This window comes from Carassius carassius, chromosome 33 (assembly GCF_963082965.1).
Source record: "Carassius carassius chromosome 33, fCarCar2.1, whole genome shotgun sequence".
Lineage (NCBI taxonomy): Eukaryota > Metazoa > Chordata > Actinopteri > Cypriniformes > Cyprinidae > Carassius > Carassius carassius.
The window spans coordinates 12,341,124-12,360,438 of record NC_081787.1 but is presented as its reverse complement, the minus strand read 5'-3'; the positions used below and the strand labels follow the sequence as shown (position 1 = coordinate 12,360,438).

The window sequence follows — 19,315 nt, the reverse complement described above, 5'->3', positions numbered from 1 at the left end:
CATCACATCTAAACTGGTTTCATCTCCCCATCATGATCTTCTTCTCTCGTGTCTGGAAACAGTTTGTGGTTGATATCCAGCACTGATGTGGTGTAGCTTGTTCTCAGCCAGAGGATCTCTCAGTCCTAACATCCCAGACCTGGTCAAAGTGAAACAAACAATCCAGATGAAGTTGTTTAATGGACAGAGAACTCAGCTTATGTTCTGTGTGATTTTAGCAGGGTGAGAAACTATGACCCTTGTAGTACTGTACACTTACCATTCTTCAAGCTGCTTTAAGACCTTTAGAGAAGCTTTTTCTTTGAAGACAATTTACCACATCCTCTTCTTTCGCTCCTTTCAAGGGCATCATTTGGTCAAAACCCCTCCTTTGGCTGATAAGATCATCTGTAAAAATAAAAATACTGCAATAAATATTTAATTCTGCAAGAATTAAGAAAAAGTTACAGAGGCAAAAGTCTTGCTCATGAGACTCCATTAGCATGTGTAGTTCTCAGAGACTCTAGAATTTATCTAATGTTGCAGTAAATGTGTTTTCTTCCTCTAGAATCTTTCTCCAAAGTTCCTGACTTCTCTCACAAATGTGTTTTAGTCTGTGCAGTGTAAGGCCTGGCTTCAAACCAATCAACTATCAATCCACAATTTATAACATAACATTTACAAAACAATGATATAATGTCAATTGGTGTTTATATCAACTAAACCAATTTCATGACACTTGTCTGCTTTTAAACAGGTGGTGTGTTTTTAAAAACATAAGATTAAAAATGTCCAGTCACACTTTGCTAACATGCTGTAATTGTAATAGTATAAAAAAAAAATTAAGGCTGACATGAACAGTCCTGTGAGAGATCATCATAAAGTGCTGTATAACACAACATTGCTTCAACACACACATACCAGAGGACTTCTGTCTTTGTTTGGGCTCAAGATGGCCGTCTTCATTCCTCATCCTGAGCAAATCATTTCCTTGGTCATCCTTCTCTTCTGTGAAACAAGATAATCTCTACTTACTCTATGTGCAATTAATATTGCTCATTAAACATACAATTAAGTTAATTTAAAATAAGATTCAGACCAGAGCATTTGATGAGTAAATGTTGATTCAAAAAAAACTGTAAACAAATGTACCTGGGAAGAGCTAATCATGGCAAGATTCGCTGAGACTCAGTAATAGCTCTTTTAGTTTTTAGGAAGGTTTGTGAGGGTTGGCTCACCAAAAACTTCTGAAAAAGAAGAACAGCATTATCTGCAAACAATCCTGTAAGACAGAAAGGAAGTAAATATTAATTATGTGCAACTTATACATTACACTTGGTTTTGTTTAGACCATAAAAGCAGCCTCTGTAAAGATGCTGTATAATTAAATGTTAAATGCATCCATTATTGAAAGCAAGTAATTAATAGCAAGCTATAGTCATATGAATTATTTTGATAGTGTCAGATGAGACAATATCATACAAGTGTTAAACGGAATTATTAAGACTGTGATGTGCGACTGTGTTTAGGGTTCATTTTTAAGACTTTGACCCTGTCCAGATACCCACACTTGCAGTCTTGGCCACTTGAGAGTGTGTGTACGTGAAAGTGTGTGCACAAGACTGTCCCCGGTCTTAATAATGTCAAAGCGCAGCGTCCTTAACACACACTAAACCTCACCAATACTGCTCCGGAGCACTATACAACGCTTAGTGTATCCCATCATGCATCATGTTTTGGAATAAATCGTCAGACTTTTTGCCGAGATCTCACAAGAGGTCACGGAAAGCTGTTCAATGTACAGTATGTGAAACATTGATAATTAGATATTAAAAATCTCTGTAAACACATAAGTGTGTCCCATAAGGCAGTGGCTCCCAATTCTGGTCCTGGAGAACCCCAACACTGCACATTTGAGATGTCTCCCTGATCAAACACACCTGATTCAGCTCATCAGTGAAGTCTCCAAGACCTCAAAAGTGTGTTTGTCAGATAAGAGAGACACCAAAACCATGCAGTGCTGGGGTTCTCCAGGACCAGGATTGGGAAACACAGTCATCAGGTCATGAAAACCTAGGCCAAATACAGGAAAGACGTCAAATAATTAATTAAGTGGTCAAGTGCAAAGATGGCAAGTGTGGGTATTTAGACAGTGCAACAGTTTAAGAAACAACAAATGCTGTACAAATGATAACAGCAGGAATGTTTGATAAAAGGGTAAAACTATCACAGACTTACTGCTGCAAATGTCTGCCTCCGCAGCTTTCTGTCGTCTCCATTTCTGAAGAAATAGCCTACCTCTCCACAAACACCACTGGGCTGACTGCTTCCTTTACGTCTTTTCAGCTAAAAATAAAAATAATAAAAAAGGGGAGAGAAAATAAAATTGAATTATATACAGATTGTTAATAATGATCTGTGAGCAAAATATTTAGATATAAACTGATATGAATGAACTGCAAGATGGAAAAATACATTTTTTTTGTATTATTTAGTTTTAATTTGTTTTATTTGATTTTTTTGGATTTACATTAAAAGGTATTAAAAGCATGGCACAGAACATATGATAACTGTGATATCTGTCATATAAAAAGCACATAAAAACACTAACATTACAGAACATAGCTGGTTTGGTGATTATTGTATTGTTGTATTGATTACTAATATACCATAGTAAAACTACAGTTACTGTGGTAAAAACATGGTAAATGTCCCGTTTACTTTGTTTTAACTTCACATTTCATTTATTACTTTTGTAAGTGTCGTGATAAACATGATTTTACTACAAATACCACATAATTGAACCTGAAATTAATATAAAACGGATTGAAGGTCTATGGCACGTCACGTGACCGATAGAGTTTAATCACACTAATTAGCAGCTGTGTTCATTTAGTTAAACGCAATGAAACGCAAAGACAGCCGCGGATGACCGATATAATACAGCGATTAAACATATGGCATAATCTGAGTAATAAAGAAGACAGAATACATTTTATAAAAGGCATTAAAAGAGCGTATTTACGACTACTCACCCAAACTGTGGAACTGACAGCAAGTATCGCGATGTGTGCTGAATGAGACTTCTTGAACGTGATTTCATAGCGATAAACATCTCATGTCCTCGCGTCGAAATTCTGACACCAAAAGTTTCCCACTGAAAGCAATGAAGGTCGTAGGGCGTCGATATTTCGACACCGAGAGGCACATTTGGCGTCATAAAAGTGACGCTAGGGGTGCTTGACCATGCTTCGGTTTTTGACGCCTTTGGAGTGAGAATGGGTTGGTAGAAAGGATTTCAAACTCCATCAAATGAGAGAAATGGAGGAAAACTTTATAAAATATTATTAATTTGACACTATGCAAAAACTATCAGCACAAACTGTGACTTTCTGTCATTATTATTCTTGAAGCATCATACAATTATAACACCTGCTTTGAAGTTAACTACAGCTGTTCCATTAAGTTCAGTAATAATACTTCATTTTGAATACTAGTTCTGTTGTAATACCTTAAGAGATGTTTTTGTGCAGCTGCAAATCTCACTAGCTCTCAAACAGGTGGTTTGTATTGACAACACACCAACACCTGAAGCATTGAAATTTAAGTGAGCGGTGTAGTACAGGTTTTTGCGTGTGCTTATTTTTTTTCTACTAGACAGACAAGGTCAGATGTGGGCCCAAGGCTGGGCAGCAAAAGAGAAAAATCTATATGAGGTTTTATTACACAGTGGCATCCAGCATGACAACCGATCCTTTGACCGGGTCACTATGGTCTACTGCAACAAGAGGAATAATAAAAACACAAACCATGATTTGTAATCCACACCCTGCACTATAATCAAGGGAGGAGGGGCAACCGGGAATTATGTCGTTGGGGGTGTGGGCCAAAAAACGTGTGTTCCTGGGTCCCTGTTCATGAATGTCAAAGATCTGCAAAGGTGTATGAATCCTTCTTCTCTGTAGAGTCTGCACAATTGAAAACTAGAATTAGTTTAATTTTAATTAAGAATTCACCAGGCTTTGGCTTAACAAACAAGTCATTTTATTTGTAATGAGGACCTTAAGTACCAATATGGGGTATCCATCTGGATGTGACGGCAGCCAGTCTGGGCTAGTGCTCTCACCATGAATCGGACATCACAGCGACGCGTTGATGAAGAGGAGACTCATTTGAGGCCATAAGCAGATGGAATGAAAATGTTTTAAGTGGGGGTTTTGGCAGCGGTACCAGACTGATATGGCTCCCAAGTTGTTTTTGTTAATTTACTTTTATGTAGCAAAAAAAAAAAAGCAAAAAAAAAAAAAGAGCAGAAGAGTATCATCCAAAAAATTAGCTGCATGTTCCAAAATTCTCCTTGGATGCTTCAGGATTAGAAATAAAGAAAGAGTCCTTGTTACATCTTATATATTTGGTTTAGTGATGCAAAAATAATATCAATTATACAAATTATTAATTCTTATTCAGTGTTTTAGTCTTGTGACCTGTTATATTTACTGTTTTATATATATATATATATTCATATATTCATATATTCATGATATTCATCTGCAATACTTTAATGAATATTTCTAATTATATGTCATTCCAAAAAAAAAAAAAAACTAAACGAAAAGGCAATTAAACTGTGTAAAAAATACTTAAGCATTACATTGGTGGCAAAGTTTATTTTTTATTAAAAGCACACTAATGTAGCAGAAATGACTCGAACCAGACAAATTAAAGAGTCGATCAGGGCTGTGGCTGAAACACGAGCCGAATTCCTTAGTAAGGCAACAGGAAGTCATAAAACATTCTGTGCCACAAGTCCCAAGCAAGATAACCAACCAACCAATGCTTTAACAGAACAGCTTTCAACATTAACACCACTAGAACAATATTTGACAATTTTAATTCGCAGAAGAGATTGTCAAATTTGTTGTTCGTAAGTGAGATGCAACGTCGGACATCACATGTAAACCCATGAGAGTTATACACCATATCCTTAAGCACTTCCCCCACCCAGCAGAACCAGACTGAAATTCCTAAGGGGGCGGGGGCCTTTGAACCTCTGGTCTCCACAGAAATCTTTGTCAAGAGAATGACAAAGAAATTGGTTAATATTAATTAATATTAATATCCAGCGCAGATTTGATGTTAAATGGCTCGTTCAGTGAATCGCAGGGCGTCTCAGTGATCAGCCGTAAAACAGTGATTATGTTCAAATTCCCTTTAAAATCTTAAATGATTCCCTTTGAGCTAAATTGACCTGTTTCCCTTACACTAATATTAAACTCAGACATTATATATATATATATATATATATATATATATATATATATATATATATATATATATATATATATATATATATATATATATATATATAATAACCTAAGCAAAATAATTATATATTAATATAATAATTATAATTTCTATTCTTTTACAGCAGTGTGTTTTTGTATTTTTACCCTGAATTGCAACATCTGATGAGTTATCCTTCTCTGGAGAAATGGATTCCTGAAGTGCTGTACAAATTCTAATAGTGGAGGAATTTATCACCATTAGCAGCATGACTGACACAATGCCAGCCGCTCTTGTTTAGATGACAACCGGATCTCTTGAGATGTTTGTGTGTGAAATTGTAAGCGAAATAGAGAGAGATTTATATTGATTGTACATTTGCCAACCTATCGTCTTAGGTCTTTAGCATATGGGCTGTGGGCCTTTTTTCGGTTAGAGGGCAAATTTCAACATGCTATACCAAAAACAAACAGCTATGACCACAAATATAGTTAATAACAAAAAAAAAAAAAAAAAACTTAGTTCATCCAAACTTACCATTATACCACAGATCTCCCTCCCTCCTTTTGCTTCATTCCTGAGCCCAAATGGCTGCGTCCAAACAGCATTAGAATACAGATCAGTAAAGATCTAAATACAGTTATTTTCATGCTCATTAAAAGAGAGTGACAAACACATTCAATTTAACTAAAGTGGCCTTAAATAAATCAGGAATTTGGTTCAAATATGCTATATAAAAGGAGCCACAGTCAACTAGTTGACTGTTGCGTTATTGTCGTTTGACAATACCTACAGACTGACAAAACATATGTTTCGCCATATCTAACAAAGACAATTGTTTAAAAAATAAATAGAAAATGAATACATTAAAATCGCTACCAGCCATGATTTAATAAGAGAAAATACACTCTGTTGCCATGACTACAGAATAATTTAGCAATTTGTTATATTGCATAAAATACGCAGGTCATTGTGTCACTTGAGATGAGTCAGTCGGCATCTTTGAAATTGCAAAATTGCACCTGTCACAATTTTCAAGATCCAATGTGATTTTTTTCCCTTCTGTTAATTTTTTTTGTATCTTATTCCTGGATATGTAAACTTCAGCCATCCAATATAAACTTTGGATGGTGAAAGTTCATAGTCTTTACTCTTGACAGATGTGATCTTTAGAAGACTGTTCATATGTCTGATTCAAATCACTGATGTGATTTATATCAAAAAGGCAGTATTATTATTGTTATTGTTATTACAGCATTTGCAGTATGATTTAATACCTTTTAATGTTACTAACAAAATGATGAATTCTGTCTTTTTTTACCAAAACCAATTCTGACTCACATTTGGTGCCTGGCGAGTGCTAAATTTGGACCCTGCCAACAAGGTTCTTGTAATTTAGACACCCAAAAAAAGAGTATTATAAAAAATAAAATAAAAAAAGAGCAGCTTCTGACTCACACACACCTTTTCTCTCTCCATCGAGCAGAAAAGTTCACAAGTACATTTGTAGGAACTCTGGTTACCAGCATTGTTGTAAATTGGACTTGAATCCCATTAATAAAAGCAATTGGATTTAAGGTGAGCCACTTGAGTGGACGGATCGTGATTTAGACACTAATTTATCAGAGAAATAAGTTTGAAGATTATGCAGGAAGATAAGACCATTAATTCTGGGACGTGAGAGTTGTGGGTGAAGTATGCAAAGGTCACACATGACAGCATTTTAAGGCTCCGACTTTAATGAGAGAGAAATGGATGAGAGACTGTGTGGACATAGCATTTATTACAGCTCTGTGTTTGTGTGTGAGAATCAAAGTGCGTATGTGTGAGCATTCATTACGTCAAGTGCGAGCATGCGTGTGTGTGTGTGTGTGTGTGTGTGTGTGTGTCTGAATAAAAAGAACAGGAGTTTGTGTGGGTGAGAGAGAGAAAGTCGCAACTGTGGACACGAAACTTCAGCTTGTGACCTTTACGTTTCCCTGTGCGTGATCCATGCTTCATTTGAGAAGGGGTACAATGGGCTGTTACTCTTCCTGGCACTATTATTTCTCTCTCTATCTCTCTCTGAGTGTTTCATCTAAAGCAGCTGGTTCATCTTGTGCAGACTGTGGTGGTGGATGAGCACTTAACACGCATGACACGTTTTCTGAATAACAGCCACACGTGAAACATGAAATATCTTAGGGTATGTTACCTCTGTAACCTGTGAGAGAGAGAGAGAGAGCTTGAGGCATGTGCATGGGGTTTGCTTCAAATAGAAGAGCAGATGCTGAGTCTATGTTCCTTCACACCTGTCTGACATCGAAGAGAGAAAGAAGAGATTTCATGGTTTCTTCTCCTTCAAAAATCTGTGCTGTAAACTGAGGCGATATAGTCTAAAGCAGGCTATATCTGCAGGCTGTTGCTTCTAACATTTTGGACCCCCAAATTTGATTGTCTCGCAAGATGCCGCCCTCCATGTGTCGGTAGCCCCATGGGATTACCAGATCAGTCTGTGCCCGAATGTAACTTTGACCGCCCATACCCTGGGACCTGGGAGCTATAGATAATAAAGTGTATTGCTAAATTTTTAAATATCCTGCCATTACATATCTTTGTCACGTCATCATATGTGTTCGATCACCATACTTGAGTGATCATTGCAAAAAATGTGTTTATGCATTCTGTTTATGTTTATACTGCATTCTACAGGTGCATCTCAATAAATTAGAATGTTGTGGAAAAGTTCATTTATTTCAGTAATTCAACTCAAACTGTGAAACTTGTGTATTAAATTCAGCGCACACAAGTCTTTAGTTCTTTCAATTGTGATGATTTTGGCTCACATTTAACAAAAACCCACCAATTAACTATCACAACAAGCTAGAATATACGGAAGTTCTAAGCGGCCATGCATTATAAATTTTTTCCTTGTTTTCTCGTTATAACGACTTAATTTTCTCGTTATCTCGACATAATGAAATTCTTTTTCTCGTTATAACGACTTAATTTTCTCGTTATCTCGACATAACGAAAGTCGTTTTCTCGTTATAATGACTTTATTTTCTCGTTATCTCGACATAACCAAAGTCGTTTTCTCGTTATAATGACTTAATTTTCTCTAAGAAGTTACAAATCTGCACCAGCAGGTGGCACTACAGACCTGAATATAACTGATGGGGTGTTGTACACTATCCACTTTACTGTACGCGGAGCTTCCTCGTGATCGCTATAATTTGTGCAGTCTTGTTCATTACTGACATTAAATTAATTCATAAATGTTAAATACTTTAATCAATTTGATTATTTAGTGTATTAAGTTCTTGCTAGATGCATGAGTTTCACCAACGCGTTCTGGGTGATAAAATAACTGCTTATCAAAACCAAGGTTGACGTCACTGTATTCTGTTTGCACCTGTATCTTTATTTGTGCTTCTTTTAGGCACATGATTAGGTAGTTAATAAGCGGCGATGTTCTGTTTATCTACAGTAGGACGGGATTTAACGATAGGCTATTTGTGATGTGCTTTTTTTTACTTATTATTAATCTTAATTGTTAACCATATTGATGAGAAATGTGATGTATATGTAAAGTGCATAGGCTAATTTAAATTTTTTTCTGAATGCTTAAGTGCTAATCGTGACTCTTGTAGCACAATTTCTAAAACTATTAATACGTATAGCAAAACCAATCACTGAGTTTGCAAAACTAAAAGCACAAACACTGCTTTGCACTCAGTTTGCAATTTTGTAACACACACTTTGCAAAACTGTAGGCACAATTCACTGCACAACACTCTTTTTGCAGAACTTTAAACACAACTCACTGCTTACACTCAATTACCAAATTTCCAACACACTCCTAGCAAAATTATACACATGTATGGCTATCATTAAAACTATTTTGCCAACTGTCTTGCACACTTTCACATGTGAAAACAGTTTTAGATAATTAGTTCACTTTGCAATCAGTCTAAGCACTATAAATAAGCCACAGGTAAGCTGTCTGTGTGGAGTACAATGGAAGGAGCAGTAAGAGTAAGAAGAGTGAGAATCAGACGAGGCCGAGGGAGAGGAGGTGGAGGTAGAGGATGTGGAGGTGAAGAAGCGAGAGGGTTAGAGGAAGTTAGAGGAAGAGGACAATATCATAATGATTGAGCTTCACAATAGTGACCACTCCATGTCTATTTCTGATATTGTCATGTGTGTTTCAGAGAGTCCTTGAGCTAGAGGTGGCTGCACTGGAGCACCAGTTCATCTTCATTGATGAGGTTGGGTTCAACCTCACAAAAAGACGAAAGAGGGGAAGGAATATAATCGGCCAGCGTGCCATTGTTGAAGTCCCTGGCCAGCGCGGAGGGAACATCACAATGTGTGCAGCGATTACCCATCACGGCGTCATCCATCACCATGCTACCCTTGGCCCCTACAACACCGCCCATCTGATCACATTCCTGGACACCCTACACAACACACTCATTCCACCAGATCAGGTAGATGGCCCAGAGCAGCTCAGGTACGTTGTCATTTGGGGCAACGTAAGTTTCCACAGGGCTGCTCTGGTTCGTAACTGGTTCACTGCCCACCCACGGTTTTTAGTTGTTTATCGCCCTCCATATTCTCCATTCCTCAATCCTATTGAGGAATTTTTTTCTGCCTGGAGATGGAAAGTGTATGACCGAAATCCTCAAACGCGTATACCTCTTCTCCAAGCTATGGAGGACGCATGTGGAGATAAAGCAGCTGATGCTTTTCATGGCTGGAATCGCCATGCTAGGCGATATTTCCCCCGCTGCTTGGCCAGGGAAAACATTGCTTGTGATATGGATGAGGTGCTGTGGCCAGACCGCAACAGAAGAGAGGATGCAGCATAGTGGTTTTTTTTACAGTATTACTGTAACTGTATACAGTAAATTCTTCTGTTATTTTGTATGTAGACCACTGTATGTCCTACTTTGTGTTGGTTGGGATGTACACTGTGTACATTGTTTTTGTGGGAAAAATTAAATATATTCGTTACCGTGTATTTGTGTGTTCTGTAAAAACAATATTCTCAAATATTTTACAACACACTTATGTATGTACTGTCTGTAGTAAGTGTAACACTGATTATGATGAATGGAGAATAAGTGTTTTCCATTCATCATAGTGTTTTACACTGAGCACATCAGTGTTCAAATGGTTCTTATAAATGTCTATTCATATGATGGTTTGTGTGTGTCATTTGAAAACAAAATACCATTTTGAGAAGAAATAACATTGTTTTGAATGTAAAGTTTCATTTTGCAGGAGCATTGAGGGGTTTTGCCCATTGTGTGTGTGTTTTTGGATTTGTGTGTAGAGTTTTGAGAATATGAGGCATGCTTTCAGAAAATGTGTGTAAACAATCGAGAAAAACTGTAAGACCGCACGAAATACAGCAGCGCATAATTGATAATGACACCATCTTTCAAAATATACACAGTGTAAGCATTTCTGCACTAAGTCGCCACAGAATAAGAATGAAGCAAATTTACAGAGTTCCTTTCGAGAGAAACACAGAACGTGTAAAGCAACTGCGATATGACTATGTGCAGGTAAACTATAGTGTCATTGGTTCTGAATTTGGAAGTGCATACTGTAGTGCTGTGCATGGGCCTGACATGTTGCATTTGTTTTGTCTTGTCCAGAGAGTGATGGAACTAGAAGCAGATGCCATGGGACATGAGCTACTTTTGTAGATGAGGCCGGTTTTAACCTCAGTAAAACCAGGAGACGTGGCAGGAACATTACTGGACACCGTGCCATCAATGTCCCAGGACAACGTGGTGGTAACATAACCATGTGTGCAGCTATAAGCCAAAATGGTGTTCTTCACCATCATGCAACCATAGGCCCATACAACACTGCACACATTATTGCATTCCTGGACACCTTACATGACATGCTCACTGTTCAGAGACCAGAGTAAACCCGATATGTCATCATATGGGACAATGTTAGTTTCCATAGGGCTGCTTTGGTCCGCAACTGGTTTACAGACCACCCATCCTTCATGGCACTCAACCTTCCTCCATACTCTCCATTCTTAAATCCCATCGAGGAGTTCTTCTCTGCCTGGCGCTGGAAAGTGTACGACCGTCATCCTCATCAACAGGTAGCCCTTTTACAGGCAATGGAGGAGGCATGTGGAGATATTGACCAGGCATCATGTCAGGCCTGGATACAGCATTCAAGGAGATATTTTCCCCGGTGCCTTGGACTGGAGGATATCGCATGTGATGTGGACGAAATTTTGTGGCCGGACCCAGAAAGACGACATGATGTAGGCTGATTGTCTTTTTTTTTTTTTTTTTTTTTTTGTGAAATTACTATTTTATGTTCTGACTTTGTCTTGGTTTTGATGAGTGTGAATAAACACCAATACTTGAAGTTTGGATCCTTGTATGTTTACATGACACTATGACAAAAGTATGACCTCAAATTGACATCTGTACACAGAGAAAGCAAAAGCCAGATGTGTTTTGTATTCATACCATCAGTGTGTAGCTGGCACATTGTGTGCTTAGTAGATGATGGCTTGTGTTTACTGTTTGATACGAAAACACCTTTTTTACGAAGGTGTGAAGAGTTAATCTAGCTGTGTTTCTTTTTTTGCAAGAGAACTACAATGTTTTGATAATTGGGCGAAAGGTTTTCTTATTTGTGTGTAGAGTTTTGCAAAAATAGCCAATAGTTAGAAAAAATGTGCTTAAGCAATAAGAAAAAACTGTAATTCAGTTTTGTTCTATAATGTTCTAATTGCTTTTTTTTCTGCACACACACATACACTACACGTACACATGAACACTCTTTCAAACAGAAGCTTGTAACGCACATGATATCTGTCACAGCATATAATCACTACAATTTTATTTATTTCAAATAAAGGGAAAATTAAAAGAGTTTAATCCAAGCAGCTCTAAGATCTTAGAATAGTTCTGCATCCTTATGAAGTGTTCGCGGTGTTGCCATTTAAACATGTTAATTACAAAAACAAAACGTTCTCTGGAAAAATCAACAGTGATTGATCAGCCTTTATTTATGTACAGTATTGTAGACGTTATTACCTAGGCGAAGCAAAATTTGCTGAAATATAGGCTACAGTAAGAGCGCCTGCATGGTTGACCATCGGATGCCTGTCAAAGTTGAGTTCGTTACTATAGCAACAGTAAAACTGTCATGCCGTTATAACGAGAAAACAAACTTTCGTTATGTCGAGATAACGAGAAAATTAAGTCATTATAACGAGAAAACGACTTTCGTTATGTCGAGATAACGAGAAAATTAAGTCGTTATAACGAGAAAACAAGAAGGAAACAAATTATAATGCATGGCCGCTTAGAACTTTCGTAAGACTACTTCAAAAGACCAAAAAAAAAAAAAAACCTTTTTAGTAAATTACTGTAAATGTACTCAACACTTGATAGGGACTCCTTTTACTTTAATTACTGCCTCAATTCGGCGTGGCATGGAGGTGATCAGTTTGTGGCACTGCTGAGGTGGTGTGGAAGCCCAGGTTTCTTTGACAGTGGCCTTCAGCTCATCTCCATTTTTTTGGTCTCTTGTTTCTCATTTTCCTCTTGACAATACCCCATAGATTCTCTCTGGGGTTCAGGTCTGGTGAGTTTGCTGGCCAGTCAAGCACACCAACACCATGGTCATTTAAGAAACTTTTGGTGCTTTTGGCAGTGTGGGCAGGTGCCAAATCCTGCTGGAAAATAAAATCAGGATCTTCAAAAAGCTGGTCAGCAGAAGGAAGCAGGAAGTGCTCCAAAATTTTTATTGGTTCAGGAGTGGCTTAACAAGAGGAATAAGAAACTGTAGCAAAAATTCCCTGACACGTCTGTGTGTGGTGGCTCTTGATACCTTGACCCGAGCCTTCGTTCATTCCTTGAGAAGTTCACTCAAATTTTTTGAATCAATTTTGCTTGACAATCCTCATAAGGCAGCGGTTCTCTCGGTTGGTTGTGCATATTTTTCTTTCACACTTTTTCCTTCCACTCATCTTTCTGTTAACATGCTTAGATACAGCACTCTGTGAACAGCCAGCTTCTTGGCAAATAATTTTTGTGGCTTACCCTCCTTGTGAAAGGTGTCAATGATTGTCTTCTGGACAACTTCAGATCAGCAGTCTTCCCCATGATTGTGTAGCCTAGTGAACAAAACTGAGAGACAGGTGTTTTGAATTGATTAGCTGATTGGCATGTCACTTAAACTACTTCAGTATGTGTGCATTTCATTTATTTAATACACGAGTTTCACAGTTTGAGTTGAATTACCGTATTTTTCGGACTATAAGTCGCATCAGTCCAAAAATACGTCATGACGAGGAAAAAAAACATATATAAGTCGCACTGGACTATAAGTCGCATTTATTTAGAACCAAGCACCAAGAGAAAACATTACTGTCTACGGCCGCGAGAGGGCGGTCTATGCTGCTCAGTTTTCTCTTGGTTCATTTCTCTTGGTTCATTTCTCTTGGTTCATGTCAAATTAATTTTGATAAATAATTCGCACCTGACTATAAGTAGCAGGACCAGCCAAACTATGAAAAAAAGTGCGACTTAAAGTCCGGAAAATATGGTACTGAAATAAATTATCTTTCCCCCGACATTCTAATTGATTAAGATGCACCTGTATATATTCAATTCAATTCAATTCAATTCAGTAGTAGCAGTCCAAACTTTTGACGAGTACTGTACTATAATATACACATAAAGAATATCAGCCAATATATCAATACTGGCCCTTTTTACTCCATAATATCGGTTTAGGCATCAACCTTCAAACTAACCCATATCAGTCGGGCTTTAGAAAGGATGGACATGCTGAAATTTGTACACCTTAATTCCCAGTTTTATGGGTTGATTCTATTTATGGAGGATGCAGCAGATTTATATAAAGTATTCTTTACTAAATCTGTACAATTTCACCACTGCAATCTAAACCAGAATAATCTCACTAAAATAAAGTGCACTTTTACAATGTCTAAAAATAAATCATTTAAATATTTTAATTAATATATTTAAATGAGGATTTAAATCAATCTTTTGTTCATGAATTACTGAAACATATACACAAAGATCTCTTCTGAATAAAGCTGTTAAAGTTTTGATGGGGACAAAATGCAGGGGAAAGGGTCTGACTCTGAACAATATATGCTTGCCTCAAACTCCCTGGATCACCTCACCTAAACTGATCAGGGCTGCACTTTTTGAAAAGTATCGTAAGCCTAAGTAGATTGGACATACCAGTGATCTCTATGATCTGCTTAGGCTTGCAAGGCTTTTAGGAAATACAGAGAAAACTTGAAACATTAGAACTTTTGAAAGGATGTTTACCATAGTTGTTCTTGGTTTTCTTGACCTTTTGCACTCTGTAAGTCTGAGAGCCTGTGTCGTCTTCCTGAAGGCTATATGCACACTGTGGAGGCAAAGGTGTACTGCATTGGAATGACATTGATGTAATAATGAAGGGGTTTAGTATGGTGCATCCCCACATTTGAGCGACTGTGACACAAAACTGTTTGTGTTTATGTACTTATGCATAAATGTCTGTTCTAAATGTGAAGTCAAGTGCCCAAAGGATTTATTTGCTCAAAAACAGCAGGACATGTATTATGTTTAATACAGTGACATGATGCATTTGCACAATCAAAATGATTAGGTCAAATTACAATGTAACCTACTTTAGGGCAATCTTATGAATATTCAGTTGTGTTTTTATGTTGTTAGAATACACAATGAGAGTGTACATAATGGGACTGAAGCTATTTTATAAAATAAAATAAATAATAAAAAAACTTAATACACAAATTACATCTCAACAAAGCAGCCTGAACATTTATTGAGAAGAATTTCCTGGTTATAGAATTTTCCAGCGCCTTTTTTTACACATTTATTTTACACATTTTTATGCATATACTCTAGCTCTTATGCTGTCTTCTGTTCAAACTAGATTGCTACAATAATAAAGGGAACAAATTGTATTTGACACCCATAATTAATACCAGCATTGTATACAGTGAAAATAACATGATATGATGCCCCTGATGATGAGCATTTTTGCTTTTATAAAGCTGAGAAAATCCAAAGGGGACTGAGGTTTCATGGAAGGGACTTGTGATGCTTTACCTGTCTTACCGATTTCATAAGATTACCCTCAGGAGCTTCCATTTCAGAGAGCATGATTTCCACATGGTCTCTATTTGCTTTGGATTTATTTTCTCTCTCTGATGTGACTAGAAGTCTGACACCTTAGACAACTTTATTTCTATTTTTCATGATATGAAAAAGCAGAGGACACATTCTCCTTGAAATCTAGTTTGATATTGCCATGTTAAAAATTTCTTCAAAGGCAAAGTGTATATTTCTAATGTTAAAATACGTTCTCCTGTCCCAGTTAAATGTGCAGAGACAAAGATTAGTATAACTATTAATGAAAAATTAAAGCAAAAATATATAAATAAATAGTTTAGTTTAACAATCGAAGTGACAATGTAAAATGCACAATGCCATTACAACAACATGCATGGTCACAATCCTTTCACCAGTGACCATTTAGTTTCCACCTTAAGAATTCTGTATCAGAATGATTTTAAAGTTAAAAAAAAGAGAAAATTACAAACAGTCGCTTAAACTGCTGTTGTCAAATCGACTGGTCCGGTAAACATCTACTTTTCAAGTAATGCATCATGTGCAGCAAGAGAGTATTTTTGTTTTGTAAATCAGCCATTTAAAATCAATGTGACTCCTAATTGGCTCCTCACAATCTTGAAAATGAGAACGTAAAGCATGTGGACAGACGATGACGCACGTTCACACCCCCTCCTCAGACCTGGTGCTGTGTTACTGGCAGGATGAGGTGGAGGTAGACACTCATTCCATTAGTGCTGGCGCTGCAAATTCCAGCTAATTTCATACACATCAATACACATTAGCATACCACTCTGGCAACGACATTCAGGAAAACACTGCACTCCAGAAAGAGACCATGAGGAATGGGAAGGTGTAATGGAGAAACAGAGAGAGAGAGTCAGGATAATATAAACTGATGATGCTTTTACAGTCTCTTTCATTCAATGCGTAAATATACTGAAAACACATGATTTTAAATAACATGCCGGTAAAGAGACAGCTAATTAAGAGAGACTGCAATGAGGTGGGGGAACAGAAGAAGGAAGGTAGACTAATAAAACAGTTTGATTATCTTCACACATATCAAAGTGAACAGCTCATCTTCTCTGTTTACCACTGTCTGCAATCCTGCATTTACAAATTCAAAGCATTAATCTGAGAGCTTGAATTTGCATGCTTACATTATTTCTATTTACACTCTCTTTTGCAGTATCTGTTGAGAATTACTGCAGGAACATTTTCAAAACATCACTTCGAAATCATGCATTAATGATCGTTTTGCAGAACAGAAGGATGACAGCTTCTGTGTCGCACTTATCTCATGGCCACCATCTCAGTGGGAATTCTTCAGTGTTATTATCAGTTTATCTAACCAGCATCCATCATGATCATGCTGACATAAATTTTCAAAGCAACTGTTGAAAAGAAGGTTGAAAAAAAATTGCACAGAATGACTTATGCTGTATTACAGCTTTGTTAGCTGTTGATCAATCGATCCAAGTTTCACAATATATTGCTAATAATAATAATATTATTAATAATAATAACAATAATTAAAAAAAAAGTGACAGGTTGTTTAGCCTAGATTAGCATTGAATTTACATAAATAAGTATACATTTAATTAATTCAATGACATGACTTCAAAAAAGTTGCCATGGTTTATTCTAGAAGTAAGTAGTTATTATTATATATTGCTTAGACAAGCTTGGTCACATTAACACTTACCATTTTTAAATGGACTAATGAATTGTAATAAAACACAAACATCTATTAAAATGTAGCATTTTTTTATTTATGTTCTATTTGTTTTAGATTTCTCCACCAATACAATAGGTATTAATATTGCAGGGCTTCCCTGAGGAAGAGTTAATGTAGTAGTAGTAGTAATAATAATAATAATAATAATAATAATAATAATAATAATGAATATGAAAATACATAAAAAAGACACAATCTCTACTCAGTCGAAAATTAATTCAATCGAAACACTCAATTCAGCACAAAAAAGACAACACATAATTAATTGCTAATAAATAATTATTGCTCAAAATCCTGCACAATAATTAATCCTTAAATCTTTTATTATTTTTTATTTTTTCGTATTATATTATTATTACAACCAATGCCACAGTTTTATTTTATTCACATTCATCCAGCCATGTCGTCTTTGGTTCTTACTTTGTTTTATTCTACTAGTATCACAGCAGAAGTATAGTTACCATTCAAAAACTATGATGCATTTTTACAAGAGCAAGCAAAGTGAAAAGTGCATTGACACAGCAGTTTGTAATTGTTAAGCTAATGTTAAATGGAGTTCCAGCCATCGACCTGGCATACTGTACAACAGGTCAAGCATGGTGGTGCTGAGCAGGTGCTGTACTGACAAAACGACTGATCTGCCATTATTCCACCTTGCCATGATAGAACTCTCGAACCTTCCACTAACAATCATGCTCCTGAATAGCTACAGAAGGCCGGCTAGTGATTTGCCTAAGTGATATTGTCAGTATATTAGCAGTGGATGAAAAGGCAGACGGGAAATCGTTGAAGAGTGTGACGTGTGGGGCGATAGATGGCTAACGTAAGTTAGCGTACTCTTTACTTTGCTGCTTTAAATTAGAACCAACCCTTAAAACAAGCCAGCCAGAACACATATCCATTAGCATAACAGCTTTGCACAAGTCAACACCTGGCAAGTTTTAAATATACAGACTGTATGATGAATTCCAAGCATGAAAGCTACTTGCATGCTATTTCAGTACATCATTACCATACGTGATAACACTGTAAGGGAAAAATCCATATCACTGACAGTTAAGGTGATGGAAACAGGCAGGCATGAAGATAGCTTCAAGTGTTTTGACAGAAAGAGGTGCCTAAAATTTGGGAACCTTTTGACTGCACAGATTTTACAATGTTCCATGAGTCATTTTACCATATGCTGTGGATTGTTCTAGAACTCAATCTAAAAGACCATGCCGCCTGCCTGCTTTTTTAAAAGCATTTCTTCCGTGTTACGATGTACATCTCAGTGAATTATTGAAAGAAATAAAATTTAGAATGAGGACTGGTTCTATACATCAGCTGTTAATTGTATTTGTAAAATGTGAGCATTGCATTCAAAAATAAAGAAGACGAGCTTGCAAGAGTTTAGGTGGACAAAGTGATTGGAGTCCGGCATACACCAGTCCGGTTACAATTTTTAAAATAAAAAAAATGAACAATACTGTATACACAGATATGCTGTTCACAAAAAATATCTTAAAAATATGCATTTATAAAATAGACTAAATTTTAATTTTGTGCTGACTTGCACACTTTTTTTTTGCCTCTTGAAAACAGATGATACTCTACAAAAGTTCAAGGCTGAGGCTTTCAATCATTTCACTGCATTCATGCATTCACTTTTCTCATATATATATATATATATATATATATATATACACACATTTCAAAGAGAATAAACCTGTTCCCCTCCATAATATGCAGTTAATGGAAGAGAACGTTGACACAATCCAAACAGACTTCCAGGTCCAAACAGACAGAGAGCTCTCTCGGGAATCAGCACTTCAAATTGCGGCTTGCCGCAAATGGAGAACTTCTCATTGACGGATACTTTAAAACAGGCAAAGCACTTTCTGAGCTCCATGTTTACAATGTGAAACGCCTTGGGAGACAGAACCCTGCAGGAATATAGGCTTTTATTCTACAATGCACCATTTCCCATGAGATAGCTGTCCACAGATTCAAAACGGGTGAGGAGGAGAGCAAAGAGAGTAAGAGCTTTTGCACACAATGTGTTATTAAATGTGTGGGAGAACCAGTGTAGTAGGTACGAGGATTAAAAAAAGGACTCATTCAGATGCCTGATAGAAATACATGGACACATTTTTTATTTATTTTTTTACCAGAACTG

The 19,315-nt window shown here is 36.7% G+C and overlaps 1 long non-coding RNA gene across 1 annotated transcript; it reads right to left on the bottom strand.

Annotated features, from left to right (window-relative positions):
• Positions 1–900: 900 nt before the first annotated feature.
• Positions 901–2,269, bottom strand: LOC132114236 (uncharacterized). The gene is made up of 3 exons (XR_009425272.1): positions 2,218–2,269; positions 1,132–1,261; positions 901–987 (listed from the first exon to the last, which is right to left on the bottom strand). It is a non-coding gene; the product is annotated as an uncharacterized LOC132114236 (long non-coding RNA).
• Between the last annotated feature and the right edge of the window lie 17,046 nt (positions 2,270–19,315).